Below are 9,594 nucleotides of genomic sequence, written 5' to 3' on the forward strand. Positions count from 1 at the left end.
CACCACCTAGCACAGATCAATTCCATAGCCGAAACACTCATCTCCATCTGCCAGGTTTATTTGCATACTCAAAGTTCAACATTAATTTCAGGCCTTTGGTTTACATATGCTCAAGAATTATAGCCAATTTTTTTTTGTCCATTGAATCAAATAGTGCTGAATATGTTCACTTTCTTGTGCTGCATTTTATAAGCCTTGACAATAAGATGTTCGTCATTAGCACACAATACCATTTCAAATCCATTTTTAACAATTTCAAAACCACAAGCTTTCCTATCTAAAGTAAATTTTTCTTTCAGTTGTAGATAAGTAAACCAGTGGCAAGCACATCGTTCTGACTCCAAATCTTCTTTCACTTGTGGTTAGGTTCACCTTGAAGAAAAAAAAATATGAATGATTCACAGTTATTTTATTCCTATCTTTCAGAGAATCAGATTTTTAGAAATGATATCTGGTCCAGGCTAAAAAAAAAAGGGAAAAAAAGTTACTCATCTCAGCTTGGCTGAAGGAAGCAGGAAACCTTTTCACATACTTGGAAATTATGTAAACCTGGAAGGGAAAACCAATTCCCCCAAAAGACAGGAATAAAATAAGGGTTTACCAGCTCACAAAATTTTGAATCAAATAACAAAATATAACAAATTGGCTCTTGCAAGACAGATAAGTCAGCTTCAGCACACCATTATGTAGCCTCAACCTCAAGTACAATTTACCACAAGTAAGACATAGCTGTTATTCTTGTACAAAATTGGATTCCTCGACTTACCAACCGTTTGTTTAGTTACTTAGTGATTGTTCAAAGTTACAATGGTACTGAAAAAGTGACATGACCATTTTTCACACTTATGACTATTTTCAGCATCTCCATGTCACGTGATCAAAACTCGGGTGCTTGGCAACTGGCTCCTATTTATGACGGTTGCAGTGTCCTGGGGTCATGTGATCCCCTTTTAAAAACTTCTGACAAGAAAAGTCAATGAGGAAGCCAGATTCACTTAACAACTGTATTATAAACTTAACAACTGTGGCAAGAAAAGTTGTAAAATTGAGCAACTCTCAATCTCAAATAGGTGTGGGGTCCTTGGTGCTTTCTGAGCTTAGTTGTTTGCTTGCAGACTTTTCATTACCCAGGTAAGTGTCGGAGAAGAGCAGACAGACCTACAAGGTGGAGTTAAACACTTCATAACATTGTTATATTAAGTCCAACTCCTCTTGAATTGTCTCGACCCTTATCTGATACCAATTTACTATTGAACTTTAGCTGGATATTCTTGTATATAGGCTTGAGCAATAAATCTTTTGAACTGCAATTTACCCTATAGACTTGATTCTTTCGTAATGTTATCAGTGTGAGGGAGTGTGGGGTTTGTTTCGTAATTACATACAGCTGTTTGCCCTGCCAGTTTTGGAGGGGATGTGGTTTACTAATTTCCTTCTAAATATTGCTTCAGGTATCCTCTTCCACCCCAGATCAGCCAGATCTGTTGTTTCCAAGATTGATAGCTCAGTATCCCTTTGATTCTTCACTTGGTGATAAAGAATGAAAGGCGCCGTCTGAGGATTATATAGTTGTAGTAGAATCTCCTGCCCATTTTATTTTATGATTCTTGACTGGGATGTGTGTGTGGGAGGGTTTATCTTCAGATCATTATATCCAACAATGTCCTTGAGTTTGCTGGCAGCCAGTCAAGCTTTTAGGGAAGTTGGTGTCCCAGCCCCAATCTATGTCTTTCACTTTGTCCCATGCTCAGTTAAAACAAAAATTCTCAGTGCTTTTCTACTCTATTTATGAAGGTGTGTGCATACTCTGATATTTTATTTTACTTTTCAAGCAGCAAATAACATCCTTGACTGTACAAGCTTTGAGCTTTTAACAAGAGTCTATAATGTTAGATTGTTATTTTTAATTAGGTTTATTATGATCGTCAATATAAAAGACTTAGGGTCTTCAAACTTAGAAGTAAATAAATTAGAAAACAATTTTTCCTTTTCAAGCAACTGTCTTCCCTTCCAGAGAGCAAAATTCAAATATTTTTCTAGCTCTCTGTAAAACAAATCTTTTTACCAGGCTCTCTTGTTATCTAAATAGAGTTAGTAAACTCTTTTTTTAAAAAGACTACGAATTCCTGCACTGAAGAAATTGCAATCTGGAAAAATCATACTAGGCGGGGCATTCAATTTATAAGAGACTGAATACTATGGAGAACGAGAATAGAATATTTTCTGTTTGCAAAAGAGCTTTTAAGATTGCCTTTTAAAAAATTACCAGAGTTGATAGCTATCGTGTCTTCAGATACACAGGAAATAAGAACAGTCATTCCAAAATGTATGATTCGAGCCAATGCAGCATATAATATCTCACTCCTCAAAGCTGAGGTATTTCAGCAACAGAGACCGAAGAACTCTCTAGTTAGTATCTTTCCATAACTGTAAGAAGAAAATAAAGTTCTGAAAAACAGCTGATTTAGGATGGCTGCTATAATCTGACCAATGCAGGGCTGGCCTGCTAGATGCATTACAGACTTTGTGAGATGTAATATAACAGAGTTAAGCAGCCATAGCAGATCCCTTGGGTGGTGATCTCCAAGTTACATCAGGATTGCAATTCTCAGAATATCCCTTTAACAGAGTTTTTGTATGTGTCCTCAGCAAATGTAGTTTCTTCTTGGTGGGTGGGGAAAAGTCTCACCCATTGAATCTGTTAGCTTGTTAAGGAGAGGACAAACATAGAAAAAGAAACTGCAATATTTTTATCTTAGTTTCCTTTGTAAATTACAACAGTGATTCTTAGCTTCATTTGTACTGTCATCTGGAAACCACATACACAACTGTAGAACTAGAGATTTTTTTTACTTTCAGCGTAGGAGCACATAACCACAACTGTACATGGACAGACAGAACGTACTTACACTTAGGTGAGGTGATAGGCAGTGTAGATCAACATTTCCATTACTCATATGCAGGCATATTAAGAACATCTCACTTACACATAGACCTTCTATTTTGGGTTGCAGTTGACCATGGATGCTGATCTATATGAAAATATCAAGTCTTCTGAAGATTCCTCATCCAGAAGAAGTGGAAAATTAATGTTGGTCCACAGATGGATAAGTTCATTTACTTCAGGAATATTGCAGTGTATTATTTTCCTTTTGAAACAACAAATAACATCCTTGAGTGTACAAGCTTTACACTTTCAACAACAGCCAGCAGTATGCTATTTATTATGGCTACCCAATATAAAAGATTTAAGGTCTTCAAACCTAGAAGCAAACAAATAGGAAACCAATTTTTCCTTTTCAAGCAACTGTCTTTCCTTACAGAGAACAAAATTCAAACATTTTTCCACCTCTAGGTAAAACAGATCTTTTTACCAGGCCATATTGTTAGCAAAATAGAGTTTATAGCTGCTCATAATCTAAAAATATATATGAATTCCTGCTCTGAAGAAATTACAATCTGAAAAACAATACCAAGTGGGGCATTTATTTAACAAGAGACTGTATGCTGTGGGGAAAGAGACTGTGGTCAGGCTTATGAGAATAATATATTTCCTGTTTGCAAACAGTTTTTAAGACTGCCTTTTATTTTGACCAGAGTTTGCAGCTATCTTCTTTTCTGATACACAAGAAATAAGAACAGTCATTGCAAAATGTGTGGTTTGAGCCAATGCAGCAAATAATATTTCACTCCTCTGAATTGAGGTATTTCAGCAACTAAGACCAAATAACTCTTGAAGGTCCCTTCATGACTGACAGAAAGATCTAAAAAACAGCTACTTTAGGATGGCTGCCATAATCTGACCAATACAGGGCTGGCCTGCTATATCCGATATAGATTGTGTCAGAGGTACAATTATATGGTTAAGCAGCCATAGCACATCTCTTGTCTGGTGATATCCAGTTACGTGAAGATTTCGATTCTCAGAATATCCAACTAACAGATTTTGTGCAAGCTTCCTTAGCAAATGTAGTTTCTTTTTTGGGTTGATGGGGAGAAGCCCCACCTGTTGACTCTCTTGGCCTGGTAAGGACTTCTGTTTTGGATAAGAATGTCACATCACTCTCACAACCAGAGGATGGTTTCGATTTAAGTTGTGTTAATGGTCTCGCTTGCATGGAAGGCCAGGGCATGTAGAGAAGTCAAGCCTTCCCACATAATAAAATTGTTAAGTTTGAGCAATGAGAGGCTGAACCAGAGCATGAGTACAACAGTACTTTATTTTACAAATAAAGGGCTGACCGTGCTTGCCAACCTGGAACTGGCTCGCAGCAATCAGCAACCGGTTGGACCCCGCAGCCTGCTTTTATAGCTGGCTGCTGGGGAGAACCAACCAATGGGAATGGGGGAATAACGCCCACATAAGTGAGTGGACCTGAGTGAGAACTCCTTGAGTCCTCAGGACATAACACCCCTTCCCCAGATGCGAACATGCATAGTCCTTGAGGTAGACGGGGGGTTTGTGTTGGCGCCCGGGACGGCGCAACTCGGGGACATTGTCTGTCTGTTCGGTATCAGTCTGTGATGGTCGAGCCGGCATAGTGTCGCTAACACTCTCTCTGGACAGGGCATCCTCGGAAACCACCGGGTTGGTTACTGGGGTCGAGCTCTCGTGGGCTGGATCAGGCTGGTCAACTCTCTGGGCGCTGTTGTCCGAGTTTGGGCTGACCGGAACGACCGCTGGTGCAGACTGGTCGCTGGGTGCGATGTGGCTGGGCGGCGGATGAGGCGGTTCCCCTTCCACTGGGGACTCTGGATTCTTGTTGGCAAGGGTGCTGAGGCGCCTCCTAAGCTGGTCTATGTGTCTCCTCCAGACGCGACCATCCTCCAGCCTGACTCTATACGATCTCGGCCCGGTGATGGCGATGACCTGCCTGGAATCCAAAGTGGGTCCCCAGCGAAATTCCTGGCGAATATCGGCTCCTGTAACATAAAATGTCTAACCCCGAAGTAGAAGCGAGGGGTGAGTCAGGGCAATATTGTGGGTGCAGTCTGTCCAATACAGTCCTCAGGCGCCGCCCATCAGAAGTTCCGCTGGGGACTTATTGGTGACTGTACAGGGGTTGAGTGCTGGCTCATCAGGAACCGTGCGAGTTTGTGGTGCCAGTCATCCCTGCCAAACCTAGCGAGGGCCTCTTTGGTGGTCCTGACGGCCCTTTCAGCCAACCCATTACTGGCAGGGTGAAATGGGGCTGTGAAAATGTGGCGAATGCCCAGGTTGGCAGCAAAGCGGCTGAATTCTACTGATGCGGTGTGGGCCATTATCGGAGACAATGGAGTCGGGTAGTCCATGTGTAACTAACAGGCGCGTTAACACGCTGGTGATTGCTAGTGTGGTGGTCGTGGATAGCTGTGCCACGTCTATCCATTTGGAATAAGCGTCCACGACCACTAGGAACATCTTTCCATGCACGGGCCGGCCAGATCGATATGGATTCTAGACCAAGGGCGCTGGCGCTCTCCCATCTGGTAGGGGTGGCGATGGGGGAGCAGGACGGATTCCTGGCAAATGCTGCAGGAACTTACCCAATTGACAATGTCCTCGTCTAGACCCGGCCACCACATCGTAGCTGCATGCTAATGCCTTCATTCTCACAATGCCGGGTGTCCCTCGTGCAACGCCTCCAGGACTCGGGTTCGCAGCGAGGTCGGAATGACCACTCGAGTGCCCCACAGTAGACAACCCTGCAAACTTGACAGCTCCTGCATGCGAGTCTTAAAGGATGCGAATTTGTTATCAACGTTGCCTCCCGGCCACCCCCTCCTCACCCAGTCGAGCACCTGGGCGAGCGTTTGGTCTGCCTTGGTTTTAGCGCGGCGATGTCAAGGGCGGTGATGGGCAGGTCCAACTGGGTGATTTCGAAAATGGCGTTGACAGGAGCTGGGTCTTCAGCCGGAGCTGGTAAGGGGCAGCGACTGAGAGCGTCGGCGTGGGATAGAGTTTTGCCCGGGCGGTGAATAAGTTTGTATGAGTAGGCTGCTAAGAAAAGTGTCCACCTAGTCATCCTAGGGAAAGGACTTGAGGTGTCTGTTTGTCGCCGGCCAGTAGGCCCAGGAGGGGCTTATGGTCGGTGACCAGTTCGAAGAAGTGGCCAAAAGGAATTCGTGAAACTTTTTCACGGCTGCAACAGCTGCTAGGGCTTCCTTGTCTATTTGACTGTAATTTCGGCTCCGTGGCGAGAGCGTCCTGGAGAAAAAGGCGATGGGGGCCTCGGCGCCATTGGGAAGTCTGTGACTAAGGACCGCCCCAATTCCAAAAGGGGATGCGTCTGCTGCCAGTACTAAAGGAAGGTTGGGGTCGAATTGGATGAGCACTGCCTCTGGACGTAAGTAGTGATTTGACGGCGTTAAACGCCTGGTCTTCTTTGTGCCCCCAGTGCCACGGTGACTTTTTGTCTAGCAATCTGTGTAGGGCTCGGCTACTGAGGCTTTATGGGGCAAGAAGGATGCATAAAAGTTCAGCAGCCCTAAGAAAGCTTGTAGCTCCGTTTTGGAGGTTGGTGTGGGAGCTTCGTGGATTGCCCTAACCTTGGACTCCAGGGGGTGAATGCCAGAGGCGTCAATTTTATAACCCAGAAAGTCCACCTGTCTAGTGGCAATGGCGCATTTTTTTTTTTTTTAACTTGAGGCCATGCTGTCTGAACCTCTCTAACACTGCTCGCACTCTCTGGAAGAGTTGGGGTCTGTCCCTGGCCAAGACCAAGATGTCGTCGAAGTAGGGTACTACACCAGGAGGCCCTGTAAAATCCGCTCCATGAGGGATTGAAAAATACCCAGGGCAACACTTACGCCAAATTGGAGACGCTTGCATCGGAAAGCACCCCTGTGAGTGACGATGGTCTGAAGTTCCGCTGTTTGGTTATCAACAGGGAACTGCTGATATGCTTGAGACATGTCCAATTTAGCAAAAATACTGCCCGGCTCGAATGTATGCAATAAATGCTGAATGACGGGCACGGGATAGGCGCTAACTTGTAAATATTTATTGATTGTTGTCTTGTAGTCCGAGCAAATTCTCAGGCTACCATCTTTTTTAAGGGGTGTGACAATGGGCGTCTCCCACTTGGCGAAATCTGTTGGCTCAATGACCCCTTGTTTTAGTAGTTTATCCAATTCAGCGTCTAGTTTAGGTCGAATAGCAAACGGAACTCTACGTGGTTTTAATCTGATTGGGGCTGCCTGGGGGTCAACTGTGAACGAGATGGGGGTTCCATTATAACACCCCAGCTCCTCGCTGAACACATCTGCGTAGTCAGCGAATAAGGAGTCAGTGTCTGAGGTTGAGACAGCATGGACTCCTGTTAACCCTAGGCCGAGGTGGGGAAACCAATCGAGCCCCAATAAGGTGGGTAGATCGCCGTTAACTACCACTAGAGGTAGGTGGCCTTTAAAAGCTCTAAAACTGACAAAGAACTTGCCTCTGCCGATCACGGAATGGCCTTCCCTGGTAGTCCTTCAGACCGAACTGGCATCTCTGAAGCCGGGTAGTAGATAGGCTGGGGTGGAGTCTCTTGAGGGTGTTCCACGAGATTATTGAGAGCACTGACCCTGTGTCAACCTCCATGTGGCACGGTTTACCTTCTAGGGAAACGGAGAGAGAAATTTTACTAACAGTGTGGCAAGTACGCCTGGCAAGGCGGTGCGTGCGACAGTTTAATACTTGCCTCTGTGGTCCCGAGTGTGAGGACGGGGTCTGTGTGCAGCGCTTTGGGGGCTTGGCAGACTCTCGCGATGTGCCCCCTCTTATGGCAGTTGTTGCACGTGGCTCCTTTAAACTTGCAGGTGGCCCTTTGATGCGATCCCCCACAGGCTTGGCACAATGTGATGTGCTTGGGTGGATCGGTGTATTCTTGTTTGGCCCCCTACCTGCGACCGTCTGTCGCTTACGCAGGCGGTGGACGTCGTTTTCATCGTTGTGGGTTTCCTCCGCTTCCACCTCTTCGGAATGGACGGGGAACGATGCTAGCTTGGCACTTGGGCCCTGAATTTCGGTGGCTGAGTTCGTTGCTAGTTCGGCTGCTAGGGCGTCCTCGACCGCTTGCGCGAGGTTGAGGTCTTTAGCTAGCAGGCGCCTCTGTAGGTTGAGATCCTTGACCCCACAAACTAATTGATCGAGGAGCATGTCCTCCAGGTATGTTCCAAACCCGCAGTGCAGGGCTGCTGTTCTGAGGCTGCCATATATTGATTGATGGTTTCCTTACTAGACTGCTTCCTCATACGGAACGTGAACCTCCTGGCGATTTGTGAAGGCCTGGGAGCGTAGTGGTTAGTGAGGATCTCAAGCAACTCGGACCACGGAACGTTTTTCAATTCTCTCGGCGCCACGAGTGCTGCGGCTGTATCAGTAAACGGTGGCTCCGCAGTAGATTAGGAAATAGGATTTTTCCGATGTTCTCCCGCGTCCGCCAGGCCGACCGCCGATGTAATGGTTGAAGCGGTTCTTATACGATTCCCACTTCTCTTCGTCTGGTTTAAACGCCGGGAATACTGGGTTGGAACTCATGGTGCTGGAACGGCTGGGCTACCTGCGGAAAAAATCTCTCTGGGACTACGAGCGCTCGTGCGTATTAGTGATATCAGCTCTGGAGAGGTTTTTTTTTTTGCTACCCTCTCATACTCTCTCTGGGTTACCACGTTGGCTGCTAGCCGTTGGAGGTGTCTTGATTCACGCCAAAAAGTGGGCGTTAGTGACTACCTACAGCGCTGTGCTGTGTTTCCTACTGGCTCGAAATTCAAATGACACCCGTTTGAATTTCACGCCAAATGCAGAGCGGCTGCGGCTCGCAGCGCTTCACTTTCCCCGTAGCGGGGCTAACAAGCGGCTACAGACGCTTCTAACTTTTGAATCAGACTGCTATCTCTGGCTGCGGATCAGCGTTTTGCTCTTTTTGATCGCTCGTTTTGTTGGCTGACTGCTCTCTCTGGCTGCGGATCAGCGTTTCCCTTATCGCCAGCCGATCGCTCTCTCTGGGCTGCGAATCGGTGGCTAGTGACTCAGCGGTTGCAAGGTGCTTCTGGTAGCCATCCCATCCTCGTCGCCAGTGTTAAGTTTGAGCAATGAGAGGCTGAACCAGAGCATGAGTGCAACAGTACTTTATTTTACAAATAAAGGGCTGACCGTGCTTGCCAACCTGGAACTGGCTCGCAGCAATCAGCAACCGGTTGGACCCCGCAGCCTGCTTTTATAGCTGGCTGCTGGGGAGAACCAACCAATGGGAATGGGGGAATAACGCCCACATAAGTGAGTGGACCTGAGTGAGAACTCCTTGAGTCCTCAGGACATAACAAAAATGAAGACTTTAGGTAAAAATAAAGGAAAGGCATAGGAGATATTGTAAACCCTTTCACAAGTAAAAACAGGAGAATTTGAGGGCATTGGGTGTTTACGATTCCCAGACTTGTCTGAAATGGCATAGGGTATAGGTATTGGACTAGAAGTCTTCCAAGGTCCCACCCAGCTCTATTCTGATTGATTGGCAGCCCAAAGATAGCAAAAGAAACTGCAACCTTTTCATCTTAGCTCCCTTTGTAAATTGCAACAGTGCCATGAATGCTTTACAAGTTGACAGCTTCTTAGCTTTGTTTTCACTGTTT

The sequence above is a fragment of the Pseudonaja textilis genome, chromosome 2 (genome assembly GCF_049901715.1).
Source record: "Pseudonaja textilis isolate UNSWEBS1 chromosome 2, rPseTex1.2, whole genome shotgun sequence".
NCBI lineage: Eukaryota > Metazoa > Chordata > Lepidosauria > Squamata > Elapidae > Pseudonaja > Pseudonaja textilis.